Genomic DNA, 18455 nt, shown 5'->3' with positions numbered 1-18455 from the left:
TTATTAGAGACGGTTCCAAAAATTTGTTACTATTATTCTATTATTAGTGACGGTTTATGAAAATCGTCACTAATAGTATTTTTATTTAAAAAAACATAAAAATAAATTGGTTAACTATATTAGTAATGATTTGGAAAATTCGTCACTAATAATAGGCTATTAGTGACGATTTATGAAAATCGTCACTAATAACATACTATTAGCGACGAAATTTGTGAACCGTCACTTATAGTGTTTTTTATTTAAAAAATATAAAAATAATTTATTAAAATATATTAGTGACGGTCTTAAAAAATCGTCGCTAATAATATGCTATTAGTGACGGTTTATGAAAATTGTCAGTACTAATGCTTTTAATTTAAAAATATAAAAATAAATTATTTAACTATATTAGTGACGGTTCTAAAAAATTGTCACTAATAGTGTGTTATTATTGACGATTTTCTAAATTTGACACTAACAGTATTTTTATGTAAAAAAAAAACAATTTATGTAACTAATAGTGACGGTTTTAAAACCGTCACTGACAATCTAACCTAAGCAAAACAGTACTGCTCCATTATGAACAATTAAAAAAAGAAGCAAACAGTGCATCATGACATGTCAATGCCAAGAAAAAAATATTTAGCAGGTATTACATTCCCATTAAAAAATATTTAGCAAAGTTTTAGAAAAACTGAGTATTATGCTGAAAGTTGTATAGAAAAACTCAATCTTTTTGCATCATTTTACGAGCCTTATTGAAGTTCATACTCTGATCTTAGTTCCATATAAACCCATCAGTGGGAAAAAATTTTGTACTCAGATAGAAATTCTATTGTTAGTGAAAATAAGGAAGAGTAGAGAGCTGTAAAACATTTAATCTGCTTGTACATCTGAAGGGATGGTAGCTTAAATGTAGTTTAAGGAAAAGTTAGAAAGAAAAGGAGTGCCCCCCCCCCCCCCCCCCCCAAAAGAAACAGGTCAATCCTAAGTTAAAGTCTATAGAACTGCAGTGATGGTTATAGCTGCAAGCTAGAATGTATGGGGGTTAAATAATGTTTGATATTAGTATCCATGAGTACATACATGATATGAATCAATGTTTGAAACATAAGATGATAAACTTAAAAGCATAATTGGTGTCAAATCTAAATGCATTAAATTCAGAGGGAGTATTATGACTCATTGTTTGTGTTTTGTTTCTCCCTAATTTTTCAATTGATATCATGAATTAATGAAATGTATAATTAATATTATTATTTAATACTTTCAATTGGTATCATGAAATTTTCAAAGAAGGATGATGTTGTTAGTAAAGATGTTACAATACATATATGAATTACAAATATGAAATATACATAACTATTTGACTATTGAAGCACACTACACATGTCATACTAAAAAATAATGAATTGAGTGTGTGCATATGTTTGATATGTATATTTGATATTCATGTGCTCAAAATATGATTTTATTTGAACTTAATCCTTTTTGATATCCTACTCTTTTTGATTGATGTCAAAAGGGGGAGAAGTTTTGAGTAAAAATTGAGCATGGTATTTAAAAATTGAACATGATATATGTATCAAAAGGAGGAGGAATATTTGAACTTGAATGATGATCTTGAACTTGAATAATGTGATGAGCGTGATAGTAAAAGAGTTTTTGAAATTGATCTTGATATTGTTAGGTTTGTTAAGATGATGTTTATTGTAAGGGGGAGTCTTTTTAAGGCCCACTCAAATTTTTTCTCCTTGTTTGTCATCATCAAAAAAATGGAGATTGTTGGCCCTACAAGACTTAACATCTTGTTTTGATGATAACAAACAAGAGGAACTTAACATATTTGGTTGACTAATGACATTTCAGGACTCAACTATGAGAAAGCTAGCAAGGTCAAGTGTTCAAAAGGAATCATGAAAGCTTATATTTCAAAGAAGGATAATCATATGAAACTTAAAGCATGGATTCAAGGATGATTTATCAAAGTTTGAAAGCTTACATCAATTCAAGTGATCTAGAATGAAAGCTCAAAGAAAGATGAAGTTCGGGACCTAAAGGACTCAAAGCAAACATGTTCATATATGAAGACTTCAAGGAGTTCAAGAAATGAAAAGTTGATCGAAAGAGTTCATAAGACATATTATGTAAGTACTTCAAGTATACATTGATATGAAATTTGTTGAAGCTCCTTGTTTTTCATCATTAAAAAGGGGGAGATTGCTGACCCTACAAGGCTTAACATCTTGTTTTGATGATAACAAGTAAGAAAAACTTAACATATTTGGTTGAGCAATGCCATTTCAGGACTCAACTATGAGAAAGCTAGCAAGGTCAAGTGTTCATAAGGATTTAGGAAAGCTTATATTTCAAAGAAGGATGATAATATGAAGCTTAAAGCATAGATTCAAGGATGATTTATCAAAGTTTGAAAGCTTACTTCAATTCAAGTGGTCTAGAATGAAAGCTCAAAAAAAGATGAAGTTCAGGACCTAAAGGACTCAAAGCAAACATGTTCATACATGAAGACTTCAAGGAGTTCAAGAAATGAAAAGTTGAAAAAGTTCATAAGACATATTATGTAAGTACTTCAAGTATACATTGATATGATATTCGTTAAAACTCATTAGGTATAAGATACATAGAGACCTAAATTTTAATCTTGGAAAATATTTTTTAAGTAAACAAATCAAAAATTCAAGATTTGAGAAGCAAATAGAGTTTTTGCAAAGAAATCTTAAAAATAGTGTTTTGAACTAGATAGAAATCTAACTAAAAACCCCTAATAGGCTGACATATTTAGTGTTTTTAAGATTGGCAGACAGAAGGTCGTCGGCTACTAACCAGACCTTGACAGGTGCCTGATGTGGTTAATTAAGAAGTCTGATTGGGTTCTGCCAGGCAACTGCCACCCTTCTGCCTTTGATTTAAAACTAAGTTTTAAAGTGATGGCACCTGACCAAAAGTAACAGGCTATTGCAACGCGGGAAAATTCAAATTTTGTATAACGGTAAAGTTTTTAAAATTGATTTTTCTTGGAGCTCAAATTTGTCTAAAACTTGAACACTACTCCAAGTAAACTTGGGGATCAAGTAAGTCACCTTTCCAAATCTATAAATAGCCCCCAAGGTCATTGATTTTAATGAACCAAGTATCAATTTCAGCTCTCAAACTCTCTCAATTACTCTCATCTTTCAAAGGCTCTCTTGCTCACATATTGCTCACAAATTCTACTAAGTTTTGTTGACTTTCAATCACTGAGTTTGTGCTTCAAATCTGAATCTTTCATTCATTGAAATAATTAATTGGTGATAAATTCCCTTTAGCTTTAATTTCAATTTTATATTAATTTACTTTGAAGTATATAGTTTTGAAATTGTACTCATCTGCTTTGTGTGAAAGCATTATTGTACGCAGCTCTTGTTTTTTATTTCTTTGACGATTCCAGGTTGTTGGATCATTGGCCAAGTGTGGGATATCACTTGGACAGGTGTAGCTCTAGCCTATTGAAGGAGTAACCGAGTGTGGGGTATCACTTGGAGAGGTGCAGCTCTAGCCTATTAAAGGAGTGACTGAGTGTGGGGTATCACTTGGAGAGGCGGTGCTCTAGCCTATTGAAAGAGTGTGGAATGGTTTTGTTCCGCCCGAAAAGGAATTGGTTTAGTGAATCCTTAGGTAGTTTGCCTAAGGGGAGGATGTAGGCTGGGGATAAGCCGAACCTTGAAAAAAACCCGGTGTCACTCTCACTCCCTTACTCTCTTTAATTTCTAGCAAACATATATACTACGTGGATGATTTAATTTCTTAATCATAAATACTATGTAATTTGGAAATTAAGTAAACTTAAGTTTAATTTGGTTTTGGGATTACAAAAACAGAAAGGGAGTATGTTTACTTTGCGGAAACCTTAAAGGAAATACGTTGATTGGTTAATACCCAAAGACAACTTAACTAAGAGTTTATTTAAATTTTGAGTTGTTGGGAATTTGAGTTGTGGTTTGCATTGAAGAAACAAATTTCATTACTACAGAGCTTAAATCAAATTTATATACACAGGGCTGTTAACTAAAGCTAAGAATTGCTATAAAGTTTTTTTGATTGAATATTTGATTGATTGAATATATTGTAGTTGAATGGTTTAAAGTTTGATTGATCAGTTGGTTACTTTATTGGTGAATGGTTGTGGATTGAATATTGTTTTTAAGAATTGAATAAAGACTTAAGTATTTGTTGTGTATTGGATAAATCAACAAGAAATCAAGAATTCATTAAACGAATTAAAAGAGGTTAAGAATTCATAAAAGATTTAAAAGAAATTTTTAATAACCTAATTCATCCCCCCCCCCCCCTTCCTCTTGGGACTACACCTTAGTTTTCAGAGTCGCACACTAATAATAATCTAATTCATACTTACTGAAAGGTGTCTCACCCAATTATTATTATACATTTTAGATATCTTAAAGAGCATAGTCGAAAATAGAGTAGCACAATGGAAGCATGGGTGGGATTAGAAAGAGGGGTTTAGATTAAATGTTAATTTTTTTATTTTTGGTTCATTTTGAAATTTCCTAAGGATGTATTAAATTTGATAGTCGAGATATTGTCATAATAAAAGGTTTTTAGTACTCTGTTAAATATATTTGAGGTCTTCCGCGGTATAAAATTTCGGGTCACTACAGTTGGTATCAGAGCAAATTTTTGGGCTACTACAGTTGGTATCAGAGCATAAAATTTCGAATATTACACTTCCTGTGCTTCAAAGATTTTCTAACATCTTTCCAGAATGGAGGTTGTCATAATGTCCCAAAGCGCGTGTGCCCTGAGGTGGCGAAATAAAAATTATGATTTAAATTTTCGAGAAAAATAAGAATGGAGTCGCCACTAACCTTTTAGTATGGTTAGAACACTTAATTACTACCCAGTTAAGGGTAGAATTGGTCTGTGTTACCAAAGTCGGGATCTGGAGTTCAATTACACGAGGGGAAGGTATGAGCACCCCCTACGCACCCGTTCTTACAAACAGTACCTAATTAATCAAGAGTTATCCCAAATTTAATTTAATAGATCTTTAAAATTACTCCCTTTTAGAGAATTTTTGAAATACACATTTAAATAAATAAATCACGAAATATATATATATATATATATATATATATATATATTCCCTCAGAACTAGGGTACATGAAGCTCGAAAGCTTATGCCCTTTTTTGAAATCATAGAGAAACACACGAAAGACATAATAATATAATACAAAATTACTTAAAGAAAATAAAGACAGCAATTCATAATATAAATTATAAACATATAGTACAATTAAATACTAAAATTAACAAATAGCAACATAATGAGCTATACTATGCTAAAATTTTAAAAATATGTAATAATAATAAATATCTTAATACATGTACATAATAATAGCATATACTGTGATAATAATAATAATGACACACAACTTACTATATACATAATAGTAAGACATACCTTTTATGATAATAATACTTACCTTGATATACATATGTATATATATAATAATAAGACATACATTTTATGATAATAATACTTTCGTTGATCTACATATGTATATATATGGTAACACCTCTTACTATAATAATAAGTCACATATCATAATAATACACTATAATTAAATCAATAACATACTTACTATAATTATATAGCACATCCACTAATAATACTCTACAATAATAATAGTTAGAATGATAATATACTATACATGCATAATAATAATACCCACTACAAAAAATCAGGGTATTAGTGACGGTTTTAAGATAGTTGCTATATGTGCCATTACTACTAACTTTTAGTGACAAATTTAACTTTCATCACTAATAATGGAGTATTAGTGATGGATTAAATCCATCACTAAAACCTTAACATCGTCACTATATAGTATATCACGGCTCAACTCAAATTCGTCACAAATAATAGGGGTATTAGTGACGAATTATAAATTCGTCACTACTAGTAGGGTATTAGTGACGACTTAGATATTCGTTACTATTAGTATGGTATTATTGACGAATTAGAAATTCGTGACTACTAGTAAGGTATTAGTGATGAATTAGAAATTCGTCACTACTAGTATGGTATTAGTGACGAATTAGAAATTCGTTACTACTAGTGTTGTATTATTGGCAAATCAGAAATTCGTCACTAATAGGAGCGGTATTAGTGACGAATTAGAAATTCGTCTCTAATAGTAGGGTATTAGTGACGAATTTGAATCCTTCAATAATAATTAGAAAAATTAAACAACCTTTTATACTAATTTTATTTAATCATGAATACTTATATAACAATCTATAATTACATTTTCAAATATATAAACTAAAACCATAATTATTAAAAAAATCGTAAACCATTCAAAATTTTGAATTTAAATACAAATTCAATTAAAATGAAGAAATAACATATATTCAGATAACAAAAATTATTTAAAAATATTCAAAATTCTAATACAGAAACTAATACAAATTCAAATTAAAATAAAAAAACTTCATTTGTTCAAAAAACAATAAAAATTATAAAGAAATAGTCAAAAGTTACATCTGATGACTGTAGTACATGCATGCATGGCATCATACTGATTTTATGACAGCCGCGAATCTTACAAATTAAGAGTCAATAAAAAAAAATTAATATACCAAACCAAGGAGAGCTGACGCTAAGTATAATCAGGAAAATTAATTATATGATATAACAAATTGGCAAAGATTTCATAATCATGCATATTATATAATTTGTACAATAGTAATATCAATAATGAAAAAATGTAACGTTGCATTCGAGAGCATAGATTTCGAACATTTGAATGGATTTGGACAAATTTTAATACAATTTAATATTACATTTTATTTAAATTTAATGTAAATTCAAGTCTAAAGTGTTTCGAAACACGAGGAGCATAAAATTATATTGAAATTTATTAAAGTCTATTTAAATCTAAACTTAAGATGTAAAATGCATGCTCTGGAACGTAGCATGAGATTAGTTTATGGATGATTTGCACAATTACTCAATGAAGTATTAGCATTGTGTAGGGAAGGGGATGCAGAGAATAAATTCAGCAGAGAACACGTGTCCAATTAGCATACTTTACTGTTTTGTAGACAAGCATTACTGCTCTACTTGAAATAAAACTCTAAATAGTGATTATGGGGTTTGCAGAGGAGGGAAATGAGAAGATTCATGGAGAAAAAGGTCATGAACTGGCATGAGCAAGTGTGTATCTTTTCAAGCCTTAATGAGAAAATATTATAACTAAGTAAAATATGCCAATCAAATGGACACGAAATTAGTCATTTGTTTGGCAGCTGAGAAAATTATGGAAAATAAAATATGCCCTAGGCGCTTTCATCGGTGATCTCGTGCATGGACCATTTTTTTCACTATTTTTTGTTCTTTTCTATAATGACATTGCAACCCATATGTCTAGACGAATCCCTAATTATGCCTTTTTCAAATAATTATGAAAATAATGCTCCCTGTGAGTTATGTATATATTCAACTCATGCGTTTTTCAAATTTTCAAATCCTCAACCAAGTGTAAATAATATTTTCAATGATTTCAGCACGACGATGAATGTTTTAAGCTTACCGGACCAAAAACATATAAATGAATGTCTGTTCTAACTAAATGAACTAAGTCTACATTGCCTCATTTATTATGATTTCTAAGTTTCACTCATCCTTTCAAAAATATTTTACCATTAAACTAAGTCTATCTTTTCTTTAGGACTTTGAAAAATTTTAACGCAATTTCGGCAACATGTCGTTTGTAAATTGGACGTTTTCCCATAAAACCTGCACCTGATAGGTTCAAATAAATTATTTATAAGAAGTTGAAGAGACACGAGAACCTATATCCACTACCAACATGCAATACACATCAAGTGCATCCGCCATGCAGGAAGTATCCTAAACTAGTATGCAATCATGTAGCATATTCACGACAGTAATACATGTAACCATATCTTAAATTCAGAATATAAATAGCAGAAAATAGTGAATAGTATTGGGTTCAGTGTAACATTAATGTTATTCATACAGGAATTTGGACATGAACATTATGAGATAATGAGAGCATGTAATTTAAATAATAATGAAAATGATGCTCCCTGTGAGTTATGTATATTCAACTTATGCGTTTTTCAAATTTTCAAATCCTCAGCCAAATGTATATAGTACTTTCAATGATTTCGGCACGGCAATGAATGTTTTAAGCTTACCGGACCAAAAACATATCAATGAATGTCTATTCTAAATAAACTAAGTCTACATTGTCTCATTTATTATGATTCCTAAGTTTCATTCTGTAATGACCTACTTAATGTAAGAACCCGAGCCGTGGGATGTGGCGTTGATTATGTAAAAGAGGGGTAAAGATGGAAATTCTACGTTCGTCGACGAAGCCATAATTTTGTCGACGAAGGTAGAAGGCTTTTCGTCGATGAAATTCATAGGTTCGTCGACGAAGAAAGGTCGAGAGGCAGAAATTGGAAATATAAGGCTTCGTCGACGAAATCTCCAATTGCTCGACGAAATCCCAGACTTTTTGTCAACGAAGGCGCCTTTTCGTCGACGAAATCCCTCGGGTCAAAGGTCTATAAAAGGATCTTTTGGGTTACTTCTTGGCTAAGTTATGGATTATCTCTCTCTCTCTCTCTCTCTCTCTCTCTCTCTCTCTCTCTCTCTCTCTCTCTCGCTCTCTAAATTTTGAAGCTCTCTCTCTCTCTCTCCTCGATTCCTTCGTCGTTTGTCACCGGATTCACAAATCCAAAGTTACCGCGAGGATCAGTGAAGGATTCTCTACGTTTCTACTAGATCAGAATCTCGTTTCGAAGGATTTTGGGTTTTGGGCCAAAATTGAGGTAAGGCTCGATTTTCATTTCTGATTCGGTATATGTATAGTAGTACGGATTGTAAGTATGTTTTGTATTATGGTTTGTAGGTTTTGGAGTCTCGGTTCGCAGTTTTGAGGACCATAAAGTTCTTAGTTGAAATTCGGGTCAAGGAAAGGGGATTCTGTTTATATCAGTCCATTTTTGAAATCAGGATCGGTAAGCCTGTAGGCTACGATCGTATGTATGTTTTGGCTACTTATTTGGGGAAATCTATCAGGTAAAAACATGGGATTTTTGGGTCACAGTTTTCGGGAAAATTGGGGATTTCGAGTATCATCTCTATTTTGTTTGGAAAACCGTTTGTCTTGTTTAAACTGTATTATTGAGGTGACCGTAATCCATATTTGCATAAATTGTATACTTGAAATTGTAAATGATATGATTTGCCATAATCCAAATTAGTGTGGTATGTATGGTTGTATGAAATTGTTCCAGGTATTTGTAAAATAGCTATGTGGCGGCTCTATATCTGGGGTGTGAAATATCACCAGTATGTTCCGACTGGTCACCGGTGGGTGTGATCTACACCATTTGTAGCAATGGATTCACAGTGGGCCTAGGTCGTCGTAGCGTAGTTGGCACGTGGCAATGTAATCGGGGTGAGACTAGGTGACCTTGTGTAGTTACGTATGTAGCAATGGATTCACTATTGGGCCTGAGTCATAGATCTTCGTAGTTGCATGTGTAGAAACGTAATCGTTGTGAGATTAGGTGACCTTGTGTAGTTGCGCATATAGCAATGGATTCACCATTGGGCCTTGATCGTCACAGCGTAGTTGCGTATGTAGCAATGTAATCGCTGTGAGATGAGGTGACCTGATGTAGTTGCGAACTAGTGTGACGACACTGACCTTATGTATGTATGTATGTATGTATGTTGGGTATCATATGAACTGGAATGGTTTTCTGAAAATACTAGAATTGTATGTATTTGTATGAAACTGTACGAATTGTTTCAAACTGTATCGTATGTGTAGTGTTATGAAGTATGTAAAATGACACTGGTGTGCCACACACTGATATAAACTGTTTTCTCCCTTACTGAAAGGTGTCTCACCCCGAATATATACAAATGTTTTTCAGGCCCTTCGGGTAGCCGAAACTAGCATCCTAGCATCTGGAAGTGAGGGGTGTCGTTTAGCTACTATTAGTGCTTGATAGGTATGAGTTTTTGTAACCGAGTTGTCATGATAGATTTTGTAGATGCCTGTAGTATGTATGGTATTTGTAGGGTTGTATATCCTAGCTTGTATAGACTCTGGTATGATACTGGTTATGTATAAAAGACTGTATTTCGCTGCGTATGTTGATGAGTATGGACGTTTGTATGTATGTATATAGCACATCCGTTCACCCCACGGGGTCGAACCCTCTTTGTATATGGTATCATGTATGTTTTTATTGATACAGAGACAGGTTAGGTTACTAAATTCACCCCTGGGTCCCTTTTCTGGGTTCAGGGCGTGACACTTAATTTCCATATATATATATATATATATATATTTTATAACATAGCATTTAAAATGCTCTAATACCAAATTGAATCCTCAACCTAAGCAGTAAGAAGCGGAAATCATATAAACATAACCATAAATCATCATATACAATACCATACAATACCAAAGTACTAACATGTTTCCAAAAATACCCTCAACTATGCTGGGATATACAAAAATCCTCCACAATACTCACTTCATTGACAGGGCACTACTGAAGCCCCTCTATTTGCGAGCCTGATTTGCTTGCCTACCTAGATCACATGAAAAATGATTCAACACTGGGATGAGTCAACGCTCAGTAAGACGAAATATGCTATTACTAATGTGTGGCAAATGAGCTACAATATTAAGAAAATACGTTTTCATATAAACATGTATAACTGAATATGTAAATACAGTATAAGTAATAAAATTCACCCCTTTTCCATGTTACTTAACATAACAGTATCGTAGGTTACTATTAAAAATATTTTAATTATACAAAAGTATGTTCCCTGTTTCTATAAATCTATACATACGTAATAGTAAGTGAAAACTTTCCCTGTAGATAACTGTGTGTCATGATTTAACCCCTCATGACAGGGTTGTGCGACCCGTAGGCGGGATTTACCTTGACTGGCCAACCAGGAATAAATCACTATACTCCATCGGTCTTATCTGCCCACCTCAACCCGTATCTGATGGGGAGCCTGTCCACGTAAAGGGCCTAGGTGATCGACCTACTATCATGTATTATTTAAATAGGTGGTTGCACTCATAACATAAATATCTATAGCAACGGTACCATGCTCTATAACTGCATAGTCCAATAGGGTCTGATACTATATAATATATCTCTATATACAACTATCTGATTTACCATAATTCTGAAATAGCCGTAATAACCATTATACTGAATAAATCGTAACTGTGATTCATACATCATAATATTGAGAACTGTATAATCATAACACTGAAACTGCATAATCAGAATACTGAAATTCGTATAATCATGGTATTGAGATTCGTATAATCATGGTACTAGAATTCGTATAATTATGGTACTGAAATTCATAAAATCATGATACTAGAATTCATAAACATATCTCCGTACTATATTTATATTCTGAAGCCACACCATACTTTAATACATAATATTCATAATTTAATAAACTATATAATATTTTAAAATTACCTAGCATAGCATATTTCCCTTACCTGACTACTGGAAAGCCTCTATGGTATACTAGTCTAACACCCGCAGGGCCTCCTACACAATACCCTAAAAATAACATCTGCCTGAACAAAATATTAGTATTTTTTCGCTTACATCGTTTCCTACAACTGTCAAAAAGCTAAAAATGGACTAAAAGGTCTTACCCTGAATTTGGGATGAAATCCAACTTCGTTTCACCAACGATCCGCTCCGGTAGACTTGCAGAAAACTTTGCCAAGAGCATCGTGGTGAATTCAGATCGTCGATCCGACGAATGGTGGGGCTAAAATGGAAGAGAGAAGTGAGAGAGTCCGTAGGAGAGAGAGAGAGAGAGAGAGGAGAGAGAAAGAAGACTGAAATTTGAATAAAAATCTGAGTTTGCTCTATTTATAGGCCCAGATTCATCGACGAGACACATCACCTCGTCGATGAGTCCTTCAGTAAATTCGTTGACGAACCCTACCCTTCGTCGACGAAATTCAGAGTAGCCCAAATTTGTCTCTCGGTATTTTCTCGTCAACGAGACATATCTTTGTCGACGAATTTCCTTATGCACTCGTCGACGAACCCCTGTATTCGTCGACAAATTTCCTTATTCACTCGTCAACGAACCCCTATGTTCATCTACTGCCTCCTTCTGCTCCTGTTTCCATTTTCTTCCCTCTTTATTATTAAAATAATATTATTCTTAGGGTTACTACATTCTCCCCTCCTTATAAAATTTCGTCCTCGAAATTTACTATATGTATCTTTATCTATATTCTCCATCATTCAGTAAAGGAAAAAGGGTTTACTTATTTTATTACTTGCCCTCACTTATGGCGGAGGAATACCAAGGTTACATGGGTAGTTCTGGGAGATTACAACCATAAAATAAAATTTCCCCCAAAACCAAAATACTACCTAACCTATGTTCTACATTACAATTACACTAGACTCAGCCAAATAAACTTACCATCTTAGCATATACATCAATACTATAATTGTAGTAACCCGATCCCGAGAAAAAATAATAATAATAATAATAATAATAATAATAAAATAAATAAATAAATAAATAAATAAAGAGATATTTCGGAGAAGATATTTTGAAAAGAGATATTTTGAGATATATATATATATATATATATATATATAAATATCTTGGAGGAGATATTTATTTAGATTACTTAAGGGCTAAGTTAGGATTTATTCTATAAATTCTCTCATTCTCTCTCTCTCTCTCTCTCTCTCTCTCTCTCTCTCTCTCTCTCTCTAAGATCCTTCGCCGTTCATCATCTGTTTCCAAAAACGGAGGGTACTGCGTGGATCAGAAGAGGAAACTCTACACTTTTAGTGGATTGGATCATCGTTTCGGAGAGTTTCGAGTTTTCCCAAAAATCGAGGTAGGAATCTGATCCTAATTTTGATTGGATATTTGGATAATAGTAGAAAACATAGTAAGGTTATATTCCGTGGTTTTAGGTTTTTAGGATCTCGGGTTGTCGTTTTGGACCGTTTTCATACGAAATTTCATTTTGAGTATAAGGTAAGGGTAACTTGATTACAACAGTTATTTTGGAAAACTAAGCCACTAAAAATCTAGTTTACGTTATTATGTATGATTTAACTGTTTATTTGTGAAATTCTACTGAGTAGAAATGTCGGTTTGACAATTTTACAATTTTTGGTAAAAACGAGGATTTCGATGTGTGATCTCCAAATTTTACCAATATTGTTTATTTGTGTTTATACTATAGTAGGAGAGGCTCGAATCCTTTATTTATTCAGTTAAACTATGTATATTGAATTTCTGTCATTTAGCGGGTTTTTGTATTAAACTTGTGTGATATATATTGAAATGGAAATGAATGTATTTTCTGTGCTACTGATATAGAATATGGGAATGATATTCCAATTTGTTATACTGACAATGTGATAAACAGAAGCTGGTGATACACCGAGCCGCATCAATAAACAAAGAGGGGTAAACTGAGTGGAAAGACGCCAGTTTGAACCCGCTGGAATTATTTCTATACTATTGATATAGATTATGGGAAATAAAATCTTATAATATTTGTATAGATTGAATTTATGATACACGGAACCACAGCTTGAGAGTCCTGGGAGGGTTGAAAAATACTTTCTTTGCAGAGTTGAAATAAACTACTGTTATATGATACGGCGCGATATCGTAGCTAGATGTACACGTGCAACCAAACGTATTAAACGATGTGGGTACCAAGATGGTTGGCTAGCAGGGTGAAACCATTAGCTGATATTGGGCCAATGGAGGCAATCGGATTGTATGTAGGTACTCGGCAGTGTCTGCACGAACAGGGCATTGGACGAGTATCAGTGCGCAACTCAAGCGGGGTAAAACTGGTTATAGGGATATTTTGCTGTTGGTCATCTGATAAATCATTAAATGGTCGAAAGACAGATGTGGGAATTTTGTAATATGAATAATGATATAACTGATGCATTACTGTATTGAAAATATTTGATTTATATTCCAGATGTTGAATGAAAATATGCATGTATGCAGTCACACACTATTGTAACTCCTTCTTCCTTACTGAGAAGTGTCTCACCCTATCATACAACCTTTGTTTTCAGGTCCATCAGTACGTCGGTCCTAATAGCTAAAAGGACTGGGGAGATTGTCTTACGTAAGCATCTAAATCTTGTATTAAACCTAGATGAAAGTCCTCTTGGAGGATTGTAATAACAAGAATTTTATCCTATGTATGACTTTATGAGAAATGGTGTGGATGTATTATTAAACTCTAGTATAGGTCTAGTAGAAATCCCAATGGATGTTTATGTTTTTCTACGACATTTACATCATTATTATGTATGTTTTACACTCGTATATCCCTGTTTAGGGCGGGTTGTTTATATATCTTGAACAGGTATAGATATTATGTATGAAAGAGTGACACCTGGGTCCGTATAAAGGGTCGGGTCGTTACAGTTGATATCAGAGCTCGTAGCCAGTCGGAAGTATGATTTGATTCATGCTTCCTGGTTAAGGATATGTGCTAGACTAAGAAGTTGCTAGTTGTTATAGTCTAGAATATACTAGAGTATAGGATATGGATATGACCTTGAGTTTTGTTTTGTATACCTGGAGACGAAAACAATTGGCAGACTTCTGTGTTTTTCTGGATCATTCGAAGGGTTCAGAAAATCATGGCAATCTATTGATGGTGTTGTTTCCAAGTGGAAGGGCAGAACTTGAGTTAGAATGATAATGTTAAATTAATGGAGTACATCGATATTCAGGATGTGGATTTAAGGGAACTGAGACTATAGTATGATAGTGTTAGTTGATGCTTAGGCTATTACCTTCTAATGGATTCTCGTAAAAGTTTTCAGGATGGAATCCAGGGATATCACTTCCAATATAGGTAGCAGTAGTAGTGAGGGTGCCGGCCCCGAGACTGGTAACGACTCTACTAGTGTGTTACGTGAATTCGCACAGCAACTTATGGCTGAGGTAGTGCGTACGAATAGAGAGCTCCTATGACTGAGTTGGGTTGCTCCATTAAGCAGTTCACCAGATTGAAGCCCTCTGCTTTTGTGGGCAGTACAGATCCAGTTTGTGATGAGAAATAGATCCAGGAGATTGAAAAGATCTTAGGTGTGTTAAACTGCACTGAAAAGCAGAAAGTCACCTTCGCCACGTTCAAGTTGGCAAGGGATGCTGAGAGATGGTGGGGGTCGGTAAAGCAAATGGAGGAGCACCGATCGATACCGATAGCGTTGACATGGGCCCGATTCAAAGAACTCTTCTTTGAACGTTCTTTTTCGGCCACAATTAGAAACGCGAAAATGGAGGAATTTATGAATTTGACGCAGGGTTCACTGACAGTGTAGCAGTACGCTGCCAAGTTCCAGGAGCTGTCTCGATTTGCTCCATTTGTGATTCCTGATGAAGCAAAGAAGGCTTGGAAGTTTCAGAGGTGTTTGAGGAGCAAGATCCGTAAGCAGACGGCGATTCTGCAGTTTCAGGATTTTGTTACGTTGGTTGATAAAGCCACGGTAGCAAAGGAGTGTTTACTAGAGGATGCAGAAGTTCAGGTTACGAAGAAGAGGTCAGCGCCTCTTAATTATTCATCTGGGGCAAGACAGGGTAAGTGGAAGAAGAACAGTACTAGTATGTCCCAGAATGCCGCAAGTATTCCACGTTGCTCTTTATGTGGTAAGAAACACCAGGGGCAGTGTTGGTTGTCTATAGGAGCCTGTATGCGGTGTGGTAGACAAGGACATCAAATGAGAGACTATCCGAGGCAGAGGAATGATGGAGTCACGCAATAGCAATACAGAGGGAATGCTCCGACACAGCGTGGCGGTCAGCAGGGGGGTACTGCCCAGGCTAGGGTATATTCTCTGACTCCTGGTGACGCTGAGAACGCTGGTGATGTGATCACAGGTACTATTTATGTGTTTTTTTCATGAAGTTGTAGTACTTTTTGATTCTAGAGCTACGCATTCTTTTATTTCCCGTGATTCTAGAGCTAGAGTTGATTAAAGACTACGACTGTGTTATTAGCTATCACCCAGGAAAGGCTAATGTGGTAGCTGATGCTCTGAGTCGGAAGTCTGTTGATGCGTCTATTTCAGCGATTAGAGTTCAGCACCAAATTTCTATGGACCTGGAAAGGTTGGGCTTGGAAGTGGTAGAAGGAAATCATCAGGATGTCCTTGCCAGCTTGGTGGTGCAACCAACCTTACAAGAGAGGATCTGTGTAGCGCAAAAAGAGGATCTAGAGCTAGTTGAGGTTATGGAAGGAGTTCAGAATGGTTTAAAGCCGGACTTCAGTATTTCTGGTGATGGGATAGTAAGATTCCGCAGCAGGGTTTGCGTTCCGAATGATGTCATAATTAAACGGGTTATTTTGGAGGAGGCACACCTTTCGCTCTACACTATACATCCTGGTAGTACAAAAATGTACCGAAATTTTAGGGAATCTTTCTGGTGGTCTAATATGAAAAGATAGATCGCCCGATTTGTAGAACAGTGCCTGACATGTCAACAAATCAAAGCAAAACATCAGAAGCCGGCAGGACCACTTCAACCACTCGACGTCCCTGAGTGGAAGTGAGAACATGTCTCGATGGATTTTGTGACGGGTTTACCTGCGGCAATGCATAGGCAGAATGCCATATGTGTTATAGTAGATTGGTTGACGAAAACTGCACACTTCGTTCCAATCAGAGTCAGTTACTCTCTGAATAGGCTGGCAGAACTTTATGTGCAGGAGGTGGTACGACTCCATGGTGTTCCTATATCTATTGTTTCAAATCGAGATCCGCATTTTACATCTCGTTTCTGGAAAAGTTTACAGGATGCCTTGGGATCGCGATTGATGTTCAGTACATCTTTTCACCCATAGATGAATGGACAGTCAGAGAGAACTATTCAAACGTTAGAAGATATGTTGCGAGCTTGTATACAAGATTTTGGTAATAGTTGGATACGATATCTACCGCTTGTTGAATTTGCATATAACAACAATTACTAGGCAAGCATAGCGATGGCACCTTATGAGGCTTTGTACGGTCGTCGGTGTCGATTTCCATTGTATTGGGATCAGGTAGGTGAGCGGCAGATACTAGGTCCAGAACTGATTCAGCAGACCTCTGCAAAGGTCGCATTGATTAGGGAAAGAATTAAAGCAGCTCAGAGTCGAAAGAAGAGTTATGCTGATACTCATCGGCGAGAGTTGGAATTTGAAGTAGGAGATATGGTATTCTTGAGAATCGCTCCGATGAAAGGGGTGATGAGATTCTGGAAGAAGGGGAAGCTAAGTCCTCGGTATGTCGGGCCTTTTGAAATCCTTGAAAGGATAGGTTCAGTTGCTTATCGAGTGGCTTTACCTCCAGCATTATCCCGAGTTCATGATGTATTTCACGTGTCTGTACTGAGGAAGTACATACCAGATCCATCGCATGTACTGAGTTACGAACCTCTAGAGATCAGTGAGGCTTTATCATATAAGGAGGTACCAGTATTGATATTAGATCAGAAAGTTCAGCAGTTACGGACTACGGAAATACCGCTAGTGAATGTATTATGGTGAAACCATGCAGTGGAGGAAGCGTCATGGGAGTTAGAGTCAGAAATACGCCAGAAGTACCCGCAGTTATTTTCGAATGGTACGTAGTTATGTGTAGTAGTATAGGTGGTATGGTCTTTAGGAGAGTTTTGTGTGTGTGTGTAATCTTCTGAAGCATCACATTGTAACCACGGTATTCCTCCGCCATAAGCAAGGGTAGATAATAACTTCGGGCCGAAGCTGCATTGAGGGTGGCTGCCAACTCTTCTGTAGGTCTCCGACGTAAGGTAGAGTATGCTTGATATCAGTTGGTGAATTTTGGGGATGAAATTCTCATAAGGAGGGGAGATTGTAGTAACCCGACCCCGAGAAATAATAATAATAATAATAATAATTAAATAAATAAATAAAATTAAAATAAATAAATAAATAAAGAGATATTTTAGAGAAGATATTTTGAAAAGAGATATTTTGAGATATTTATATATAAATATCTTGGAGGAGATATTTATTTAGATTACTTAAGGGATAAGTTAGGATTTATTCTATAAATTCTCTCATTCTCTCTCTCTCTCTCTCTCTCTCTCTCTCTCTCTCTCTCTCTCTCTCTCTCTCTCTCTCTCTTTAAGATCCTTCGTCGTTCATCGTCCGTTTCTAAAAACGGAGGGTACTGCGTGGATCAGAAGAGGAAACTCTACACTTTTAGTGGATCGGATCATCATTTCGTAGAGTTTCAAGTTTTCCCAAGAATCGAGGTAGGAATCTGATCCTAATTTTGATTGGATATTTGGATAGTAGTTGAAAACATAGTAA

Source organism: Malania oleifera, chromosome 1 (assembly GCF_029873635.1).
Source record: "Malania oleifera isolate guangnan ecotype guangnan chromosome 1, ASM2987363v1, whole genome shotgun sequence".
In the NCBI taxonomy this organism is placed as follows: domain Eukaryota; kingdom Viridiplantae; phylum Streptophyta; class Magnoliopsida; order Santalales; family Ximeniaceae; genus Malania; species Malania oleifera.
This window is presented reverse-complemented; position numbering follows the sequence as displayed.